Source organism: Canis lupus, chromosome 28, assembly GCF_003254725.2.
Source record: "Canis lupus dingo isolate Sandy chromosome 28, ASM325472v2, whole genome shotgun sequence".
Classification (NCBI taxonomy): Eukaryota; Metazoa; Chordata; class Mammalia; order Carnivora; family Canidae; genus Canis; species Canis lupus.
This window is the reverse complement of record NC_064270.1, coordinates 5,438,346-5,462,822: the sequence shown is the minus strand read 5'-3', so window position 1 is coordinate 5,462,822 and position 24,477 is coordinate 5,438,346. Positions and strand designations below refer to the sequence as shown.

At 37.8% G+C, this 24,477-nt stretch overlaps 1 protein-coding gene and 1 long non-coding RNA gene across 6 annotated transcripts in view; one reads left to right on the top strand and one right to left on the bottom strand.

Moving 5' to 3' along the window:
* The window catches only part of ANKRD1 (ankyrin repeat domain 1), a 524,644-nt gene that overhangs the window by 201,816 nt on the left and 298,351 nt on the right, over positions 1-24,477 (top strand). The gene's annotated exons all lie outside the window — the stretch shown is intronic.
* On the bottom strand, positions 595-23,528 carry LOC112672038 (uncharacterized). The gene is made up of 3 exons (XR_007406894.1): positions 23,388-23,528; positions 17,469-17,587; positions 595-743 (listed from the first exon to the last, which is right to left on the bottom strand). It is a non-coding gene; the product is annotated as an uncharacterized LOC112672038 (long non-coding RNA).

The window sequence follows — 24,477 nt, the reverse complement described above, 5'->3', positions numbered from 1 at the left end:
AAAAGTATTTGCCTCATTTCCCTTCCTTTCCTCCTTGAATCAAATAGTCTATCTCTTGGGCAGCCCTGGTGGCGCAGCAATTTAGTGCTGCCTGCAGCCCAGGGTGTGATCCTGGAGACCCGGGATCGAGTCCCATGTCGGGCTCCCTGCATGGGGCCTGCTTCTCCCTCTGCCTGTGTCTCTGCCTCTCTCTCTCTCTCTGTGTGTCTATCATGAATAAATAAATAAAATCTTTAAAAAAATGGTCTGTGTCTTAGGATGACATTCCTTGTGTGTGCAATAATCTTTTTAAGCTAATTAACTATTTTTATCTGCAACACATCTTTTATATTTTATGACTTATATCACCATATAGGCATAGATATTTTCTGTGACTAAGATCCCCTTAGCACAGGAAACAAAATTCCTGAGTGGGACACAAAGTACAAGAGGCTCCTGAATGTGTTGATACTAGGATAACACACTAGATCAGAGTCTTCAAGGTATAGAAAAGTCAAGAGCTCTTGTCATTAAAACTATTTGGAAAGGCAGTCTGAGAATAATAGAAATGACTATTCCTGGCTTAAAAACAAACTAAATATTTCTGGAAACCACATCCATTCTTTCATTTAGTGAAATGTATTCTCTTTATGAGCATAACACAGCTGACTTCCCAATGGTATGGTGATGAGCTCTTCTCTTGCCAGGGTTCACTTGGCACATTGCTAGAAGATATCATAATTCTTTTCTGAGAGTTCAATGACCTGTGGAGGACACAGAATGTTTAAAAGAAAAATTGGTAATCATCTAACCCGTGTGCTTTTAGTGATAAAAATATTATATGAGAATGAACCTGAGAATGAAGGGGTATTCACCATGTTTTCACTCCACCCTTTTCTTTTTTTTTTTTTTTATTTTATTTATTTATTTATTTATTTTTATTGGTGTTCAATTTACTAACATACAGAATAACCCCCAGTGCCCGTCACCCATTCACTCCCACCCCCCGCTCTTCTCCCCTTCCACCATTCAGCATTTCCTTATAGCCAGGCATTCTGCTAGCCCTCTTGTTCTCATATAATTCTTACGACAACCCTTGGAGGCATTAAAAAAATACCTCGATTTTAAACACAAGGGAACAGAGGTTAAGAGACATTTAGAATGCAGCTTATTAATGGTGGAACTCAGATCTGAAATTACATCTGACCCCAAAGATCAAATTCTTAATCATTATACTGCATGACTTTGCAAATGAGTTTGAGGTACATTCTTTGGGTGGATGGACCTCTCATCTTCAACCACTGATCAAATACTGATATTATAGTCAGTAAGTCCTGGGGCTGCTGAAATAGTCTTGGAGGTATAAGTTTGAGCAACGATTTCCCTTGTCTGTTATGCTTTCATAACATAAATTCCACAGAAGGAATTCTAGAAAAAAAATTGCACAAGGGTGCTACCTGTTTCCCTCAAACCAGGAATGGAACCAGACACAGAGAACTCCATTGTCCTAACTCATTCACGGACTGACTTTTACTCAGCGTATTCAGTGCCTACTCTCTGCTGGGCATGTTTCTAGGCACCTGCAACATGTAAGTGAGCAAGGTAAATAAGGCTCAGTCTCTCCTTATATTCTGGCTTATAATCTAGGCTCTGGAAGCTCCAGAATCATCCCAGCTTTCCAAAGAGAAATGGCATTGGTTACTTTGAAACTCTGCAGTGGAGATAGCCACTGACTTGATTGCTTTTGTAGATTACAGTGAAATTTCTGCCTGTTCCTTGGGTCTAAGCAAATATCAAGAATACTGAAAAGGGTGAAACCAGAATGTTTCTATCAACAAATCCATACTGATTGGATGTAGTGGGATTAAATGGGTTCAGGAATCCTTCACCCTCCAGGTTTGCTGCTCTGTGTATCATTTGTGACCAATTGCTTTTGGTATTCACTGGATTCTTAAATCATCATAACTGTAAGTATAAATGGGAGCCTTAATTGTTGTTTACTCCTGCCCTGGAAAGTCAGATAAATGTGTCCAAAGGTTCTCTGCTAGACAAACATTATAATAATTATTATAAGAAGTATTTTTTTCCCAGTCCCCCTCCAAAAACAAATGAAAAACCCAAACCCAGGGTTGTCTGCAATCCACCCTCTCCATGAACCCTCAGGTAATTTTCTTTTTATATATATATATATATTTTTTTTAAAATTATTATTATTATTGATAGTCACACACAGAGAGAGAGGCAGAGACATAGGCAGAGGGAGAAGCAGGCTCCATGCACCGGGAGCCCGACGTGGGATTTGATCCCGAGTCTCCAGGATCGCGCTCTGGGGCCAAAGGCAGGCGCCAAACTGCTGCGCCACCCAGGGATCCCAACCCTCAGGTAATTTTCTGACCATTTCTTTCTTTAGCTCTGAGGCCAGGAAGAAGAAAACAGTCAGCTTTAAGCTTCTATTCTGAGAAACAGTTGGAATAGAGTGGTTCAGCTCAGGGGTTCTGAAGCTGGAAGGCTTGGATCCAAATGTTTGACTTAGCCTCTAACTAGCTGTGTGACTTCGGCCAGGCACTTTACTTCTCTGTGCTTCAGGATTCTCACATGTAAAACACAGATAATAAGAATAGTACCTATTTCATCATTTCCCTGTGAAGATAGATGAGTAAAAACGTGTAAACCATTTAGAAAGTTGCCTGGCCAGAGAAGAATGTTCAACCAAAGTTAGCTGTCATTGATTACGGGGCTCATTGTGTTGTGAAGCCTCTGATCATCCTGACTTCTCTGTACTATGTCCTCTCAGACTTATACCGATTGGTCCCTACAATAAACCATGTACTGAAGTTTAGTCTGAGAATTCTCTGACCTGCTCTGTTTCTCAAACCCAAAGGGCGTTGTCTATGAGATGCTCCCATCCTGAGGTTCAAGGGCAGAGGGGGATGGTGGCAGGGACAGAAATGATGTGCGCTGTTTCCTGTTTCCAGCACCAAATGGGCCACTGCTTCAACAAACCATTGATTAAATTAGTTTCATCATTTGGGGAGCTAACTCGGGAGCTGAAACACAAACTGAGAAACTTATTGTTTGTTCCATTTGGCCATTTGAGGCCATTTGTTACCTCGAATTTGCCTAGGCTTTAAAATGTGGCAAATTTTATTTTGGAGACAGAGGTCTGTATGGGTATGGTTTAGGTAAGAGGCTCACTTAAAATGCACAAGATAGTTGCACAAGATACTAGGGAAGCGGTATGTAACTGTGTTTAAAAACTACTGCTCTTTTGAAATGTTCAGGGCAAGGCCCCCTGGAAGCAGTCGTCCTTGCTAAGCACTGTGGAGGGCTACAGTGGGCAAGAAGAGGATGGCCCTTTGAATGAACCAGACACTTGGTTCCTTAATAAGTTCTGGGGCAGGGAGATGAGAATGGCTAGAATGACCATTTAGGAGACACTTGGGGATCTCAGAAGTCTCCGTTATTCTGTTTCTGATGCAGAAATATCCCCACGGATGACAGAATCCACACAAACAGATTGGGGTTCTCTATCCGCAGCATGAATATTCAATGAGAACTGGCCTCAATTTAACTTCTTCAGCAGGAGGAGGCACCATGTGTTATAACATGCAGGCTGCTAATAGCTAGGAGGGGAGGTCTGGCCCAAGGCAAGGAGGGTTTTTCTTTTCTTTTCTTTTCTTTTTTTTTCTTTTCTTTTCTTTTCTTTTCTTTTTTTTTCTTTTCTTTCTTTTCTTTTCTTTTCTTTTTTCTTTTCTTTTCTTTCTTTTCTTTTCTTTTCTTTTTTCTTTTTTCTTCTTTTCTTTTCTTTCTTTTCTTTTCTTTTTTTTCTTTTCTTTCTTTTCTTTTTTCTTTTTTCTTCTTTTCTTTTCTTTCTCTTTTTCTTTTTTCTTTTCTTTTTTTTTTTTTTAGCAAATGAAAATTTCCCTGTGCCAAGTTTTAATTAAGTGGTAATGGAAACAAAACTTAGTGACAAGAGGTACTGTTTTCACACAACTGTTTTTATTTCAGTTTTGTTTCCACGTACTTATTGGGTGACTGACGGTTACTTATCCCTTGCTGCCTTAGTTTCCTAATATTTAAAATGATATTAATATTGGCATTTCTTGCTTGGGGTTTTTATCAGGATTAAATGGATTGATAAATGTAAAATGCTTAGAAGAGGGACGCTTGGGTGGCTTGGTTGTTTAAACATTTGCCTTCTGCTCAGGTCATGATCCCAGGCTCCTGGGATCGAGCCCAGTGTTGTGTTCCCTGCTCAGTGAGGAGCCTGCTTCTCCTTCTCCCTCTGCCTGCTGCTTCCCCTACTTGTGCGCTCTTTCTTTCTCTCGCTCTCAACCTCTGTTAAATAAATTAATTAAATCTTAAAAAAAGAAAAGCAGCAGCAGCATGGAAGTATGCTCTATCTCATTTTCCTTAGCGACTTATGCTATCTGGGAAATTTCTTGGTCTGGACAACACACCCGGAGCTGGCTTAGGTCTTTCAGGAAGGGAGTAGTCTGTATAGGGCTGATCTTTTCTTTTTAAACCTATCAAGTGATAGCAAGCATCTTTCATGCACAAAGAAAAACCCTAACTGAACTAAATGACTTGTTTTATTTATCAGTATCACTTATTCCCCACAAGGGACATTAGGAAACCATTTTAGGCTATTATATAGACTACTTGAAATTTTAGATGAGGGTCTGAACTTTAGAGATTCAGTAGCACAATAAGGATACATGAAAAGCATGCCTCTCCTTTATCTATAATAATTTTCTACTTATCATTATTGGAGAGATGTACAGGTTGCTCTGTTCCTGTCATATCTGTCTTAAAAGAATGGTTGGCAGACTTAAAGTGGTAAAATAGCTGAAAAAAATAGCCAAGATGTATTCTGATTAAGCAAACTGCTGAGCCAAATTTTGTTTCACAGGAACAGAAGGAGGTAGGCTCTCTTCTCCTTATATCAAGGCTTCAGATAAAGTGATCAAAAATCCTTGTTTTCACCTTCTTGTACCAGCTGCTTTGAGGTTTGAGCTCCTACCAAGAACAGCAAAACGTAGGGAGAGGGAGTCCTGTTTTTCTCCAGAGAATGATGAGAGGGAAATAAGATGGTGAGTCAGCAGGCCAGCAGGCATCCACTGCACGGGAATTCTCAGCCCTGCTCACTCCCTCCTCCACCTGGTGTTCAGGCTGTCCCTGGATTAGCTCCTATTGCTGGTTGCTCTGCACCAGACTTGACAGTGGAGTTCTAGGTTCCCTGCCCCAACCTCCTGAAATTCTTGGCACTGACTGTGATCTATGGTCTACTGAGAAATAGCAGAAACTACATGAGGAACACAGGGACCAAAAGTATGGAACTCCCTGTGCCTAGGGCCCTATGATGATGCAGTACAAAAGTTGACAAACAGGACTGGAAGTATTACCTAATAGTGATGCGTTAAAATAACAAGGTTATTTATATTCCCCAAATGAATGAGAACATAAATAATAGTGAAAGGGAATATAAGGGAAGGGAGAGGAAATGTGTGGGAAATATCAGAAAGGAAGACAGAACATGAAGACTCCTGACTCTGGGAAACGAACTAGGGGTAGTGGAAGGGGATAAGGGCGGGGGGTGGGGGTGAATGGGTGACGGGCACTGAGGGGGGCACTTGACGGGATGAGCACTGGGTGTTATTCTGTATGTTGGCAAATTGAACACCAATAAAAAATAAATTTATTAAAAAAAATAACAAGGTTAAAGTATTGGTTCCTGCCACCAATATAAACTGGTCAGCATTAATTAGGATAGGGGGAATGGAGGGAACTAACCAATAATGAAGAATAAGTATTTATAATTACTCAGAGTAATTGCAATTATACAGTATGGAAGACTTGCCACTCAGGCATGGGCATACCGCCACTCAGCCTTTCTCAGCTGAGCACAGAACATGATTTGGGTGACTATATTTGCTGTGTTCCTAAGGATGACTCAGAACATTCTAGATGCAGATGAGAGAAGTTAATTTCCGACATACAGTAGATGCTTCAGGGCACTAGAGCTTGATTCTCTCAGGTTAAGAGAGGGTCCCCATTGTTCTTGCATTTCAAGGGTATGGTATCTTTTTTTTTAAACTGTTTTAAGTTTTTATTTACATTCTAGTTAGTTAACATGTAGTGTAATATTAGTTTCAGGAGTAGAATTCAGTAATTCATCACTTACATTTAACAGCCAGTGCTCATCACAAGTCTTCCTTAATCCCTATCTCTCATTTAGCCCATCCCCCCCACCTCCAGAAACCCTGTTTGTTCTCTGTAGTTTGAGTCTCTCTTATGGTTTCCCTCTCTCTCTCTCTTTTTATTTTCTTTCCTTCATGTTCATCTGTTTTGTTTCTTAAATTCCACATATGAATGAAATCATATAGTATTTGTCTTTGACTGACTTATTTTGCTTAGCGTAATACACTCTAGTTCCATCCATGTCATTGCAAATGGCAAGATTTCATTCTTTTTTATGGCTGAGTAATATTCCATTGTTTATATATACCACTTCTTTTTTTTAAAAAAAGATTTTCTTTATTTATTCATGAGAGACATAGAGAGAGGGGCAGAGACATAGGTAGAGGGAGAAGTAGGTTCCCTGCGGGGAGCCTGATACAGGACTCAATCCCAGGACCCCAGGATCATGACCTGAGCCAAAGGCAGACAGACACTGAGCCACCCAGGTGCCTCTACATCTTTTTTTTTTTTTTTTAATCTATTCATCAGTTGACGGACATTTGGACTCTTTTCATAATTTGACTATTGTTGATAATGCTGCTATAAACATCAGGGTGCATGTGCCCCTTTGTTTCACTATTTCTGTATCCTTTGGGTAAATATCTAGTAGTGCATTTGCGGGATCATAGGGTAGCTCTATTCTTAACTTTTTGAGGAACTGTTTTCCAGAGTGGTTGTACCAGTTTGCATTCCTACCAACAGTGTAAGAGGGTTCCTCTTTCTCCACATCCTCGACAACACCTCTTGTTTCCTGTGTTGTTAATTTTAGCCATTCTGACAGGTGTGAGGTGGTATCTCATTGCAATTTGATTTGTTTTTTCCCTGATGATGAGTGATGTTGAGCATTTTTCCATGTGTCTGTGGGTCATCTGTATGTCTTCTTTGGAAAAATGTCTACCCATGTCTTCTGCCTATTTCTTAACTGGATTATTTGTTTTGGGGTGTTGAATTTATAGACTTTGGATACTAATTCTTTAACCAATAAGTCATTTGCAGATATTTTCTCTCAGTTTATTGGTTGCCTTTTAGATTTGTTGATTGTTTCCTTTATTTTTCAGAAACTTTTTATCTTGATGAAGTCCCAGTAGCAAATGAAGTTCATTTTTGCTTTTGTTTCCCTTGTCTCAGGAGATGTGTCTAGTAAGAAATTGCTATGGCTGAGGTCAAAGAGGTTGCTGCCTGTGTTGACCTCTAGGATTTGATGGATTCCTGTCTTATATTTAGGTCTCTCATCCATTTTGAGTTAATTTTTGTGTATCATGTAATGAAGTGGTCCAGTTTCATTTTTGCTTGTTGCTGTCCAATTTTCCCAACAGCATTTGTTGATAAGACTATCTTTTTTCCCTTTGGGTATTCTTTCCTGCTTCATTGAAGATTAATTGACCATATAGCTGTGAGTCCATTTATGGGTTTTCTATTCTTAAAGATGTATCTTTTTTTTTTTTTTAGATTTTGTTTATTTATTCATGAGAGACACAGAGAGAGAGAGAAAGAGAGAGAGAGAGAGAGAGGCAGAGACACAGGCAGAGGGAGAAGCAGGCTCCATGCAGGGAGCCCGATGTGGGACTTGATCACAGGTCCCTAGGATTAGGCCCTGGGCCGAAGGCCACGCTAAACCGTTGAGCCACCCAGGCTGCTCAAAGATGTGTCTTTTTCAAAGATAGTACTGTAGACAGCCCATGGTTGGGAATGCCTGTTTGGTCAGGGAGTAAACTATATTTCTCTCATCCCCTGACCCAGGGCAGGTTTCAGAGTTCATATAATTGTGAGCTACCATTTGTTCATTCACTCAACAAATAACTATTCATCTCTTTTCCTTTTCTAGGCGTTGGGCCAAGAATAGGGCATATAATGATGAACAAGAAACAGATACAAACAAATAAGTGATGATCCATGCTATGTTGGGGAAAAACTCAAAGGATCCAGAAAAAAAAAAAAAACATAAAATGATGGATTTGGGAGCATGGGTGGGAAATGTGTTGGGAGGTAGGCAAACTTTAAAAAGAGATACTAAGCATACACAAACGTTGTTGACTCAGCTTGGCTGATGCACCTCTCTGGCAGGTGGCGGTACTCAGGCAATGTTTATGCACTTATGCACAACAAAAAATGTTATCTTTCTGCCTCACAGGTATTTTATAAACACAAGTAATTCCTTCTGAGGGTCACTGCCACGATGCTGGAAATGACTGCATTGCCAGTAAACAGTAAAGAGCCTGGGACATAGCGGGGATGCAATTATGTGGAATAACAACACTAGTGAATAAATGAAAGGCACTTTTAGAACAATAGGATGTTGAATTTATGGTGTCATAAATTAAATCAGTTCCACATTTGTCTGTTTATTGTTGAATTTTTGGCAATAATAAAACAACTTAATTTTCTTCTCGATCTTATTTGTTGAAATGAAAGCAATCACAGAGAACATAAACTCCTAAAAAAAGGTTGTACTTCCCTTTCCTGTAAAAGGAAAAAACCTTCCAGATTGTGGTGTAGCATGTCTTGCATGTGTGTTGAGTTCAGCTATGTTGCTTTAATTCCAGAAGTTATATACTTCTGAGATAATAACAGTATCTACCCTTGGAATACTTTCCAATTCCAATTTATTTCTATATTTAAAGAGCTTGCAATATCTTAGAGCTTTTCTTTTATCTTTAAACAGCTCTAAGGCTTGTGACACAGTTTTCCCCTCTACTTCTAAAGGGTCTGTGCATTGTATGAAGCAATCATTTTGACATTACTTGAATTTATTTTAGAACAAGAAAAATCACATATTTATTAATCTGATAGAATAATATGTAAAAAAATTAACTTACAGAAGATCAACAAGGGGATCCCTGGGTGGCTCAGTGGTTTAGCACCTGCCTTCGGCCCAGGGCATGATCCTAGATTCCTGGGATCAAATCCCACATCGGGCTCCCTGCATGGAGCCTGCTTCTCTCTCTCTCTCTTTCTCTCTCTCTGTTTCTCTCTCTCTCTCTCTCTCTGTGTCTTTCATGAATAAATAAATTAAAAGAAAAGAAGAAGATCAACACTTTGAGACATCACTAGGACTGCTGCATGATGGTTAATTTCAATTGTCAACTTGGTTAGGCTTCTGTGCCCAGATGTTTAGTCAAACACTAGCCTAGATACTGTTGTGAAGGTATTTTGTAGATGTGATTAACACCTACAGTTGCAATTGATTTTAGATGAAAGAGATTGCCCTTGACAATGTGAGTGGCACTTATATAATCAGTTGAATACCTTTGGTACAGAAACTGAGCTTTTGCACCCCGATGTTTATAGCAGCAATGTCCACAATAGCCAAACTGTGAAAGGAGCCTCGGTGTCCATCAAAAGATGAATGGATAAAGAAGATGTGGTTTATGTATACAATGGAATATTCCTCATCCATTAGAAACGACAAATACCCACCATTTGCTTCAACGTGGATGGAACTGGACGGTATTATGCTGAGTGAAATAAGTCAATCAGAGAAGGACAAAAGTTATATGGTCTCATTCATTTGGGGAATATAAAAAATAGTGAAAGGGAATAAAGAGGAAAGGAGAAAAAATAAGTGGGAAATACCAGAAAGGGAGACAGAACATGAAAGACTCCTAACTCTGGGAAACGAACTAGAGGTGGTGGAAGGGGAGGTGGGCGGGGGATGGGGGTGACTGGGTGGTGGGCACTGAGGGAGGCACTTGACAGGATGAGCACTGGGTATTATTCTGTATGTTGACAAATTGAATACCAATAAAAAATAAATTTATTAAAAAAAAAAAAAAAGAAACTGAGCTTTTAAGGAGAAGAAGGAATTTTGTCCCAAGGCTGTAACATAGAAATCCCATCTGAGTTTCCAGCCTGGTGGTCTGCCCTGTAGATTTTGGACTAAAGACAAACTGTTTCCTGAATTTCTATCTTACTACCTGCCCTAGGAATTTTGGACTTGCCAGCTCCCACATTTGCGTAAGCCAGTTTTCTTGAAACAAATATATAACACACACACATATATATATACATATATATCTTATTTATATATCATATATATTTTTATATATATATATAAAATCTCTATCTGTATATCTATATATCCATAAATAAATGTTACTCTGCTTTCTGCTTCTTTGGGGAATTCTGACTGATGGAAACTGTTTCATTGTCTTCTGAAATTGTGTCTCCAGTTGGACCAGAGAAAAATTGGTAACAGCTTCTAGACTTCTCCTGCTTTGATGGGAGACTAGAGGACTGAAAACCAGCTGAGACAGTGTGCCACATATCAAGCTGCCCTCTTCCAAAAGGAAAAGAGCTTGGAGCTGGGGAGAAGAACACAGAGCACAACCATTCATATGATTCATCAGCTCTATATTTAGCAAAACAGAAAAATATGGGGAAGATTTTGAACCTTAATAAACAACTCTGGCTTCCTTCTGCTAATCCCATATTTTATTTTATGCTGAGGTACATCCCCACCTTTATAAAAATCATATTATGCTTTTAGCACTAGTTAGGGATCTCTATGAAGTATGAGTCAGAATGGATCTCAGGATCTCAGGGCAGGATTATTTATTTATTTTTTAAACCAGGACTTTATATAATATTAAGGTAGCTGGAAGCTGAATTATTATTTCCAGAAGAATAGGAAAAACAATGTACCTCAACTGAGCTCCAAGAAATGACATTCATATGAGAACAAGTTCACATATTTAATTCCCAGTTTTGCATAAAAACAAATTTTACAAATGAGGCCAAACCTCAAATTATACTGCCATACAGATATGCCTGTAATGGGGTCCAGGTAAGTGATGTGCATGGCTCAGGACAGACTCCTTTTCATCACTGCAGAAAGCACTGAGATGAAAAACAAAAAACAAAAAACAAAACAAAACAAAACAAAAAAAGAAAGCAGTGAGATGATGGCTTCCATAGGCTAGGAAGGCCATCCCTCTGTACCAGAAAAAACAATGCTTTACTTCAGTATTAGAACTCTTAGAACAGCTTTGACCATTGATCTTGGGGGCTGAAGAAAAGAAAGATATTCATAGAAGTTAATTTCTGCTACCCAAATAGTCTATAAAGAGTATTCAATAAAGAGTATTTATCAATAGAGAGCATTTAATCATTTTAAACATGTAAATTAGTAAAATTTTGCCTACTAAAAATATTAATATATAAACAATGGTACTTTCTTGCACTTCCACATGGAAAATGGTGGGGATGTGTGATTAGTGCTTGAGTTTGAGCTCTGAAGTTTATCAACCCAAATAATTACCCACTCCCTCTTCCAATTTACTTCATAATCGGGAGGCATCTCTATTATATCGCTTCAATTATAAAAACACACTGTACCACTAAATGAAATCTTGAGGTAAAATATGGTAGGTTTGGACTAGATGATTATGGCCAGACCTTCTTTCACACTCTGGGCCTCCCATGCTGCAGCAGCATTCATTCCTTTCTTGTCTTATGTTTTATCAGCCTAGATGGGTAGGGTTAGCTCCAGACTCTCTCCCTTTCTTCTTGGGATCTCCTTTCAATTCTTTTTTGCCCAAGACCAACTTTTTCCAATAACATGCATCTTACCAACTTCTCACATACTTACTTTTTCCTGGTTTAAAAAAGATCTAAAGAGACCCCTGCAATCTTTGCCTAGGACACACAATTACTACTACTTAAGCCTATACCAGGTGTTACTACCTTACTTGATTGCTGATAACGGCATGGCAAATGTTGAAATTTTATTATTTTAGAGTAGGAAAGATTGCTTGAGTTGTCCTAAATTTGGGGGTGGGAGTAAAATGATCTGTAGATAAGAATGAACAATAGAACTGAAATGGATCTCAATGTATCTAATTACCCTAACTGCTTTCAGGTAGTTTCTAGACCAACTCTGGCAAAACAAATTTTATCTCACATAAACAGGCTAATTAGTTGTTCCTTGGACACCCAGGTTGGTGTGAACTCTGTGTTCAAATCTAGGCTCTGGATTTGCCATAATCAATTAGTGATACCTGCCATGGGTGAAGGATAGGATGGTGTGGACATTAATGATATTTCGTTTCCATTTTTTGGGATAAAAAAGATGGAGAACTTTTTCAGTTTAAAAAGATTTCAAACACTGAGAAAACATTCCAGGTGAGAAAGGTGGGGGGTGGGGGGATTCATCTTGGTACAGAGGAAAGAGGATGTTGACAAATAGCCAGGTTTTTTGAGTATGATAACTTTTCTGAAAAGCACTAAAATATAATAGTGCTCTTGAGATGATAATGTAGACTGTAATAGAAACTTTAAAGGGTAACAGAGTGTCATTGCTTGGTTTTCTAGCTCAGAAGAGCAAAATGCTGAGTGAAATATATAGTAGAAGAAAATTGGCCTTCACAACTGAATGAAGATGCTCTTTCCGTGTTCAGAAAGCATTCCTGAAATGGACTTTCAGTGATCTAAATTTAAGCATGTAAATTAAAACAAAACAAAACAAAAACTGTTTTGCTGAGAACTCTATGAAACAGCCATTTAATGGGATTTGCCATTTAATAGGAAATCCATTTCCTCGTGAAAACATAGCTTGCTGTTTTTGGTTCAAATATCTTCAGAAAAACTTTTTTGTTGTTTTGTTTTAAAATGTCAATAGCCTATGATTCACTTAGAAATAAAACAGAAGGAGAAGTAAATTTCTTTCAGAGACTTTAGTCTGGAAATATGATTACATAGTAGCAAAAGCCCAACAAAATGTCTGAAGGACTAATGAAGTCTTTGTAAATGCAAGCAAATGGACTTACAAGTCCATCCATAAAATGTGAGTAGTGACAGCAATAATAATCATGACCACTTATGGAACAAGAAGCTATCATTTGTTATTACGTGCCTGCTTGCTTCCTGACTTCCTTCTTTCCTTCTTCCACTCCCCATTCCTTCTTTTCTTACTTGCATGGTACTGAGCTCCTACTATGTTCCAGGAACTATATAAAGATCAAGAAACAATGACACCGTGGATCCAGAAAGACAAGGATTCTGATTTCACAGAGTTTATACTCTAATGGGGGAAAAGCTGGGTATTCACCGTGTATTAACAATAATGTATTGGGTCAGGATGGACTGAGATGTCTGTTTTCTCTTCGGGGGACAAAGGGAAAATCTTATGACTATAAAAAGTGATTTCGGTGTGCAACTAGTTGCTGCTTGTTAATATGAGGAAGGACAAGTGTGTCTTTACTGTGAAATGATCTGGATATTATTTCGCAAGGAATTGGGCCAGATTCATATTTAGAGGAGAAATTAAACTTTTAAAAAATATGTAGACAAGTTATATTTGTCTCTAGAAAGACATGTCACCTTGTAAGTGGTTAAGTTTTATTTTGCTATAATGTGCTAACTGCCAACTAATGACTCCAGATTCACTCAGTTTCTCTGTGATGCACATAGGTCTTTCTTGGTTTCGGGAGGGTGGTTAAAGGTGATGAATGCTATTGTGCTACTGAGTGTTAATTATTAATTAAAGATTTTTACTAAATAGATTAGCCTGTTGTGAATCTAGTATAGCTTGAAGAGTTTTAATCGAGAGAGCATAATTTTGTGGTTTTCAAAGTTGTATATTAATTTAAAAAACACAAAGGACTACTGCAAAATTGAAGATGAACAATCAAAGCCCTTAGTTTCTTTAAAAAGAGAAAGGTAACAGGGCATCTGGGTGGCTCAGTGTGTTAAGTGACCAACTTGATCTCTGCTCAGGTCATGATCCAGGGTTGTGAGATGGAGCCCTACCTCCGGCTGCATGCTGAGCAGTGGAGCTCACTTAAGGCTGTCTCTCCCTCTCCCTTTGTCCCTCTCCTCTCCCCCTTTGTCTCTCCTCCTTGGCACTCCCCCTGCCCCACTCACTCTCTCTCTCTAAAAAAGAAAAGATAAAGGTGATTGTGCATAATGAAACAATTAATACTTTTTGGATTAGTAGATCTAAGAATATCTAAGTATCTCAAGACATAAAATGTATATGCTTCTATCTTTTGTTCTTATGGACTTGTGTGAACTGAGCTTTTTAAATAATGCCACAGTGAAAACAAATATAAGAATAATCTTGGTACTGTACCAGGATCCAAAAAATACCTAATAGAGGATATGTAATAAATAATTAAAAATTCACTTCTTATATTAAAATATTTTATATCCAAAGTTTATAACAAAAAGTAAGATTAAACATATTATTTTAATTTTAAGATGATTGAAATTCTCTAATATTTTTATTATTTTATAAGATAAAATATACTGAGTATATACTAGCATCACTGAACACATTTGAACCATTCATTCAACCATGGAGTATACCTCATGGGCACCCATCTGAATGTTTAATGAGCTACCCTTTTCAGAAAATCACAAATGAATGGGGTGGGAGGTCGCTACTTTAGAAGAAATGCTCTTCAAAGCAGTCTTCCTTACTCCTGGTTTTATAATGGTGCAGCAGAGGGATTATAAAAAGCTTAGAGAAAAGAAACAATTAGAAATGTTAATCATGTAGTTATTTGAGCAGGAACATGAAGGAATGAAACCAATCCTCTAATGGGCCCCATTGGTGGAAAATTGCATCATTGCACACACTTGTGGTTGTTGGCTGATTCCCCCTTATGGCTGAATAATCACCAAGCAGTTGGAGGACATTCTCTATGGAAAGTTACAGAGAAAGACCAGGTTAGGAAGTGGGCTGGGGTGCTAGAGCAGTGCCCTGAAAGGAGATGGCATTGGAGCTCATGCTCTGTGTTGTTAATCTGCCTCTCAACTCCTTCAGTTGTAGCTGGGAAGCATGACCTCTGAATTATTTCATCCTGTACCTTCCTTTGAAGCAAGACAGTCCTTTAAAAATAAAAAAAAAAGAATCCTTTAAAAACTATTTTGCTAATAAAATAATTTTTTTAAAGATTGTATTCATTTATTCATGAGAAACACAGAGAGAGGCAGAGACACAGGCAGAGGGAGAAGCAGGCTCCATGCAGGGAGCCTGATGTGAGACTCAATCCCAGGACCCTGGGATCATGACCTGAGCCAAAGGCAGACGCTTGACCACTGAGCCACCCAGGCATCTCTAAAAATAAAATTTTAACCTAATTTCTTTATATATGTTTTCTATATACATGTATATATAATTTTGCATAAATGCAGATAGACACATAGTTTTGCATAAGTGTGTATGTATATACATATGCAATTTTTTGCTTTTGAATTTTACTTGGATTTTACTTCCTGTTCTTCTTCCTTCACTCAGTTTTTTAACACATGATAATCCAAAATAATCTTCTATATATCTTTCCATGCTTACAAATCTCTCTTCCTCTTGAATATTTGTGGTTTTTTTTGCTGTTGCTTTAGGGAATGTTGTTTTAGTGCATTTTGATTTTGTCACTCATGATTCCTATGGAAATTTCTCCAAGATATTTGGGTTTTCAGTGTATAGGAGCATGCATCAACAATAATATATATTTATATTTTTTTCTTTTTTGATGCTTATATTTATTATTTTACTTTTTTTTACTTGCTGAATTGGCTAGAACTCTCACAATAATAAAGAATTTTGATATTATATATCATTCTCTCCCTAATGTCTGATTTTAATTAAAATGCTTTATGACATTAGGATATCAAATATCTTTTCAGTATCTGTTAATATACTATAAATATTTTGATGTGTTTTCAGATTCTATTTGATAACATTTGTTTTTAGTTTTGGCATCTTTATCCATGAGGAAAATTGGTGAATTAGTCATTCAAAAGATGTTTATTGAGCACCTGCTTTCTGTCATGTATTGGTCTGGGTGCTGAGGCTATAGTATTTAAGTGTAAACGTCCTCATCTTTATGGAGCTAACATCTAGAAGAAAGTTTTCTTTCTCTTCCTCCCTTCTTTTTAGAAAAATTTTGATTATCAGGTTTGATATTAGAATAATTTCATCTTTCAAAAGTTAACTGGAGACATTTTCATCTTCTTCCTAGGAATGGACTAGATTAAATAAATATTTGTCTGTTCTTAAAAAGATGACTAAAACATAGCCATGAACCCAGATGGTCTTGTGCTGCTTTGAATGGTGGACTTTTAATATCTTTTTCAATTTTAGGGTCATTGGAATATTTGAGTTTTCCTTTTCTTCTTAGATCAGTTTAAAAATTTTGTGTTTTGCAGAAAGAGCATTTTTAAATGTGTCACTTTACTTTCACTTTCTATAAATTATCATAATTGCTCCTACATCTGTGGTTATATTTTTTCTTAATTTTAATATTGCTCTATTTTTGCTCTCTCGGTTTTTTTTTTTTTAATTCAGGATCCTGATGAAAAAAATTATCTATTTTTTTCCCTCCAAAGAGTCAGTTTGCAGCTTTCTTTCTTTCTTTCTTTCTTTCTCTTTCTTTCTTTCTTCTTTCTTTCTTTCTTTCTTTCTTTCTTTCTTTCTTTCTTTCTTTCTTTCTTTCTTTCTTTCTTTCTTTCTTTCTAATCCTTCCTAGTCTGTGTTTTCTGTTTTACTAGTTTCAGTTTTTGTTATTACCGGTTCTTTTTCCATTGCTTGGTTCATGTTGTGGTTCTTTCTTTCCAATTTCTTAAGATTAGTTCTTAGGCCTTTTGCATTATTTGTCCTTACTCTTTCTTCTTTAATAATAAAGGCATTTAAAACTATACAATTTCTTTGGAGTAGAGCTTTACATTTGTCCAATAGATTCTGAATGAATGGTTCTCCCTTTCCTTGCTTTCTAGATGATCCTGATTTTTATTGTGCTCTTTTCATTCAATGCTTATTAGGAGTATGTTTCTAAATTTTCAGTGGTAATTCTTTCACTTTTATATTACTTATTTCAAGTTTCATTGGCAGATGATCAGAAAAATATAGTTTGTAAAGATCTTCAGTTTTAGAATTCTGTTATGGTTTTGAATCAAGTAGATGATTAATTTTTCAGAATGTTCCCTGAGTATATGAGAAAAGCTATATATTCCCTATTTAAATGTAAATTTTCATGTATGACCCAGTGGTGTGCTGATTAAAATTTAACAGCCAGCTCTCTGGATATGATGATTTACAGCATCTGTAGCATTTGCGTTTCCATGTGTATCTATGGCCACCATGGCCTGTTTTTAGCTACCAGCATGACATCAGTCAATATGGAGGTGGGGTAGAGATACTCACAATTGGCTCTCCAAAGCTGGTACAAACCAACTCCTGTACCCCACTGTATATGTCCATTAAATCGTGTTTATTGACTGTGTTATTAAATTCTTCTTTCCTTACTTACCCTTGATGATTAGGTTCGGAGTGAACTGTATTGAAGGCTTGTGTTACGATTGCATTTTCTTCAAGTTTTCATTGTATAGATAGTAGTTTTTGCTCCACGTACTTAGCTGCCATGTGTTTCTAGAACATAGAGTTTATAATGATTTAGTGAAATTCCTAAACTGTGCTTTTTATCAGTACTTAATGATTCTTTCAATCCTTTATAATGTTTTAACCTTAAATTTCACCTTCTCTGGTATTAGTATTGCCATATCTGTTTTCTTTTGTTTGCATTTGTCTGGTATCTATTTGCTGATCTTTTCATTTTATATCATTCTTTGTCACTCAAGTGTGTTTTCTGCAAATAGCAGAAATCTAGGTTGACTGTATTTGAATAGGATACTTCAGTGTATTCACATTCAATGTCATGACTTTATTTCTTCAGTTTTTGCATTTCATTACTTACTTTGTTTCCTTTTTGTTAATTTAGTTGGTTTAAGTTGATATTCATTTTTTCTTTGCCCTTGTTAATTTGGAAGAGGTAGTGTATTTTCACCTTTTTTAAATGATTATCTTCTAGCTGACGAATGAACTATTTCCCTAACTCAGGGTGCTTTCATTGTGTGGTGCTCTATTTCTCCAGTCCCCCCCACCCCCACTACAGGATGAGACTATTTTTAAAAAAGATTTTATTTATTTATTCATGAGAGATATGGAGACAGGCAGAGACACAGGCAGAGAGAGAAGCAGGCTCCCTGCAGGAAGCCCCACATGGATCCCTTGAACTCCAGGATCAGGCTCTGAGCTGAAAGCAGAGCTTAACCGCTGAGCTATCAAGGCATCTTAGGATGAGATTATTAAAATACTTTTACTTTCACCTTTCTTTCCCCTCTTTCTACCATTAAACTTTTGGAATCCTTTCATTTTTTCCTCACTCTCAATCTCTAAATTTTGCTAAGAATTAGTATCTATTGGTGTTTTCCTCTTCTGCTATTTCAAGCATCCTTCTTAACGCTCTGCTGAGCAATATCAGATCATTTATCCTCATTTTTTATAACTTTATCTTCAGTTCTATGTGTATCTGCACCAAGATTTATTTACATATCAATCAGGTTTATTTGCTCACTGTTCTTTTATTTATTTTTTTAAATTTTTATTTATTTTATGATAGTCATCACAGAGAGAGAGAGAGAGAGAGAGAGAGAGGCAGAGACATAGGCAGAGGGAGAAGCAGGCTCCATGCAGCGGGAGTCCGACGTGGGATTCGATCCGGGGTCTCCAGGATCGTGCCCTGGGCCAAAGGCAGGCGCTAAACCGCTGCGCCACCCAGGGATCCCTCACTGTTCTTTTATTTTTCCTCTTTGCTTGCCTTAAGGTTCTTGAGTATTTTCCTTAGATGGACTCTATCCCACACTCTGAGATCTTGCATATCCTCTGTGGAAGGCTAATTATACCTTCATAGGGTAGAGAATTCAGTTGCAGTCTTTGCTCCTAGCTGTAGATTAAATTCTACAGTTTAACTTCCCATGTTCTAAGTGCCAGTGATTTTTTTCTTCCTGTGTATTTTTTTTTTTCTTGGTGGTATTTAAGATTTTTTTTCTCTTTATCCTTAAGAGATCAGAAATGTTACTGAGGCATGCCTAAAAATCCTCCAGGCTTGAAATTAGAGAACTTTTTCAATCTTGTAGACATAAGTCTTTCATTATCTCATGAACATTTTCTTATAACTACTACCTCCTCTTATCTCTCTCCTTTTATCCTTGTGAAATATGTTATTCCTTTGGTAAGTTTTCTGGATATACAAATTCTAAGTCTCTAAACTTTTCCTTCATGATTTCTATTTCTATGCTTTTTTTCTCAGGTCTGTGAGATTATTTCTAACAGGCCACTTTCTAGGCTACTAATTAGGGTTTCAGTAATGATCTTCATGAAAAAAAGTAAAATGCTACCTTTGTTAAAATTTAACAAGGGGTAGTGGAAGGGGAGGTGGGCAGAGGGATAGGGTGACTGGGTGACGGGCACTGAGGGGGCACTTGACAGGATGAGCACTGGGTGTTATACTATCTATATGTGGGCAAATCGAACTCTAATAAAAAAAATATATATATTAAAAACTTTTCTCCCTTAAATTATTTCAAATTTCCAGAAGCATAGATGTGTTTTGAGGTCACAGACACCAGATATTGGAATCCTTGCTCACCCCTTACTAGCTCATGACCTTGCATAAGGCAGTTACCTGCTAAAAGCTCAGTTTCCTCATCTATGGAGAAGGAGCTGCGCCACCCATGTAAACTGAACTATAATAATGAGTACATGGTATGAAATAGATAGATACTTTTTGCAAGGTACTGGGTACCTAAAGAATGTTCCATAAATATTGAGTGTAACATTTGATTAAACATCATATTGACTTTTATATAAAAGTGAGGGGAAATCATAAGGCTTTTTTCAACACTAATTATGTGTTTTTACGTATATTTTGCAGCTTCTGCATAGAAAGCTTTTAAACTTTGCTAATAAAATCATAATGCCTTACATTTGTATAGTATTCAACAGTTTATCTGTAGCCTTGTGATTGAAAACAGGTGTTAATTATTTTAATGCTGCAGCTGAGTTAAATGATTTTCTGAAGTTTACCGAGCTAATAGGTGGCATTGACAGCTGTCAAAAATCTCTGAAATAAAAATATTTCTGTCATTGACAGTTAATTCCACAAATATCAATAATTTATTATATTTTAAAGAAATATAATCATCAAAGAATTTCTAGATGGATTTTTATTCAATCAGTTATGTATACAATGAGTAGAAGTAAAAAATATGTATGACAGTACCTTACTATGTGCCATGCATGGTTCTGAATGCCAAGGATAAAAGGGTGAGCAAAAGCAGATATATATATATATATATATTTCCTGCTCTCATGAAGCTTATGATCTAGTGAGAGAGATATCCATTAATCAAAGAATCATATGAATACATGTAAACTGATTGCTGAGAAAAAGTGCATTTGAGGAGGGGATTTTACATTGTCATGAAGGTTAGAATGGCTCCCTGAGCATATGATGATAAGATGAGGTTGGAAGGAAGAATTCTGGGCAGCCTGAATTCAGTCAGGCTGAAGTCAGGCTTAGTGGTTTAGCAATCCTTTAGCCCAGAGCCTGATCCTGGAGACCCGGGATCGAGTCCCATGTCAGGTTCCCTGCATAGAGCCTGCTTCTCTCTCTGCCTGTGTCTCTGCCTCTCTCTCTTTCTCTCTCTCTCTCATGAATAAATAAATAAATAAAACCTTAAAAAAGGAAGGAAGAATTTTTGTTAGCCAAAGAGGGTTAAGTAGGGAGGAGCCTTCAAGACAGAGGGAATAGCAGAGACAAAGGCTCTGTATTAGGAAGAAGCCTTTCAGATTGAGAGGCTGAAATTGGACCAGTGTCATTGGAACTCAGAGAGTGTATGAAGGGAATTGCAGAAACAAGTGGGGACCAGGTGACAGGATTCTGAGAGGCATGTTCAATATTGTGGTCTTTATCTTAGAATAATAAAATTCCAAATAGAGTTTTAAGAAGTATGTATGTGTGTATGTGTCTGTGTATGTGCATGCTGCTGGCACTTTGTTTACTTAGCAAAAATCACTCTAGCTAAGGTGAAAAGTTGATTAGGTACAACTTTGTACCTGGATACAGGTAAAGCAGTCAGGATGCCATTGAAGAAGTCCAGTTGGGAGACAGTGGTGGATTTGGGTAGTAGGTGGCAATGAAAATAGAGAGGAAGGAGTCAGATCTGTGAGGTCATTAGGAGGTTAACATAATTGGACCTGATGATGGATTATATATAGAGGCTGAGGTAGAGAGGCTTTTAAATATGAATTCTAAATTTCTAGTGCAAGTAGCTGATGTACAAATAGTAGATGTACTTACTGTTTTAAGGAAAACTAAAATAAAGCCAAATTGGAGGGGGGATTTAAATGATGAATTTGGTTGAATATGTTCAATTTGATGTGTCTTTCACACACCAGTTAGAGATATGAAGTAGTAGTTGGCTACATATGTCACGTGCTCAAGGAATAGGACTGGAGATAAAACATGTTGAGTCATCAACCATAGATGGTTATTGATGTCATGGATGTAATTGGAATAAGATTGTCTTTTCCATACTCTCTCAGACATTTACTTCTTGATTTATTTTGACCACTATATTCAGGACACTAAGGAGCAGGGGCCAGCATAACAGCCTAAATCTCCAGGGCTATCTGTATTTCTACAGATACTGGTGGAGAGTGCCTAGAAGCCTGTCTGTACCAATGACATGTACACTGTAGAGCAGTGAGGGAAGAAAGCAGGTAGACCAGATGGCTCAGCCCTACCAAGAAGCAGGTGCACCATAGACATTCCCTTTACTCCGGTGCTATACCAAAGAAAGAAGGAATGGGAGAATATTGAAATTTTTAAAAAGAGGGAAAACCTCTGAGAGGGAGTTTGAATTAACTATTTATTCAAATAAAATTATTGCACTGAAGGAGACTTTTTAAAACTTGAGATTAAACCACTTTGACTTGTCAAATTTAAGTATTTCATTTTTCCTTATGGTATTTCCACCATTGAAATGAGAACCTGACAATGATGGGGTTAGGTGTGGACAAATGAGATATTTTTTTACTTTATTGTTATTGCATATCTGAACTGTATTGTGTAAATCAATGCCCTGCCACACTATAATTTAAATTGTCTGACCCATACGCTTGTTATAGATCTCACTGTGTCTTACAGATTTCACAGAGCTAGCTAGTGGCAGAGCTGGAGAAGGACAAAGCTCTTGAAATCATGTTTCCCCTCATGATGAAATAAAATCTATATTCCCTTTAAATTTATGTTTTGGATAATTTTATGTCCATTTCCTGTATTAGTTCAATCATGTAGTACTGTGTCCTTGATTTTACATATAAATATTTTAAATTATGGTGTACTTTTGTATACATGCAGCTAGTAACTGGGCTCTGATAGACATAGATATACACATATAGATAACACACATATAATATCAGATATATATTATTTATCATAAATTGTATAATATATATAAGGCCACATATATTATATAACTATGGTTTTTCCTTTGGATTTGGTTCTCAGCAGTTTCCAGCACCCAATAGCAGCAGAATCCAGAAGGGTGACGAAATCTCAGCTGTATTCAGCAGCAGTGATTACAAACACTCAAAACAGCAGAAAACTGAGGATAGCTGTCCCTACTCCTCACCTTGTGCAAAGGGACTGACCAGGAAATGAACAACTTCAAGAGCACTGGCCTTGCAAACAGAAATCCATAAATTAGTTGCAACCATTCTTCTACAAGTGTGCATCCTGCTGTCATAGTCAGTGTGCACCTGAGGGGATCCTCTGCATGACCTCTCGGTCGGCTGCTGGTGCTGGTTCAGAAAATAAACAAGCCAGCCCAGCCTCCGACAATGGCCCACACCCATCTATGCTCTCCTCTGACAGACCAGTTTATACAGCCCATGGAATTTTGGGGAAACAGAAGCTCAGGATTGAGAGTTTTGTTCCAGATCACATGGCCAGTGACTGGGGACATATTTCATGCTGGGGTTCATGCTTTATCCGTGGTCCATGTTGCTGCTTATGCTATAATGAGGACTACAGCATTGGGTTCAGTCCTGGACTCACATCTACTTCTGGGCTCCTTGGAAAAACTAATCAGCATCCATTTGAGAAATTAGGGGTGGTAATACTTCTATTGTGGAATGTGAGGAAGGAGATGAGAGGGGCCACACACACATCTTTAGTGTGACATCTGAAATACAGTTAGAACCCATTAAATAGCAGTTTATCAGTGCTGGTGTTTTGCTATTTTTGCTGTTATTTATAATACCTTCAGAGGAAAATTCTTTAGAAACTGCCAAAAAAGTTCCAAATTCTTAAAGAGATCAATACCTGACCTACAGCTTCATGCAAATGACTTTTGGTGCTGTTCAGATGGGCCATGTCGATTTGGTGGGAAGCACTTCAGTTTAAAATTCTCCCTCAGATTGGATTTAGTATGCCACTCTTCAGTTACAAGGATCTCCTCAGCTAGTTCAGGCACTGACCTTTTCATATTTTCACCAAGGAATGGAGACAAATAACAGGATTTGAGTCAGATAACTCCCTGGGAGACTGGAAAGGGTAATATTGTTTTTTTTTTTTTAAAGGTTTTATTTATTTATGAGAGACACACAGAGAGAGAAGCAGAGACACAGGCAGAGGGAGAAGCAGGCTCCATGCAGGGAGCTCCATGTGGGACTCGATCTCGGGACTCCAGGATCACGTCCTGGGCTGAAGGCAGGCGCTAAACCGCTGAGCCACCCCAGGATCCCCGAAAAGGGTAATATTGTTGCTGACAACTTAGTAAAATGAGTACCCTGAGAAGTTCTATTTAGGGCTCTAATTGCCATCCAGTGTTAATGTCTAGAATCTTCTGAAATAGGCATCGTGCACTGAGGACTCTTGTTCCTGCAACTCTGGTGGGGCATTGTGGTAGATACCATTGATTTGAGTGTCTGTCCAGGTTTTCTTTCCTGAGAACTGTGTACCTCATGCTGATGTAGGAACCAAAGACTTCAGTGAGGCCGTGTGGATCCAGAATGATATGTGATATGCACAGGAGCAGCCCAGCTGGGTCAGAACCGTGCTGCTGGCCCCGCTGGTGAAAGGCTGTCTCTGTGCTGCTTGATGAGGAGGCCCTGGAGCCCGACATCAGGGTCTCTCTTTCCACCGTGTGCCAGCTTGCATCACAGCAAGCACATTTGTCTCTATTGACACTGTCATCTTGACCAAATCCTCTTACAGGTCAAAACAAAACAAAACAAAACAAAACAAAACAAAACAAAATAATACAAAGCCTTATTGGAACAAAAGAAATCTCCTTAATGATTTTAACTAAGGGGCTGATGCCCAGTGTAGGAGAAGCTGGTGAAGGGTCACCCTGCCCTCTCATAGAAAGCAGTTTAATGGGCTTCCTTTTGTCTCTGTGTGTGAGCTGAGC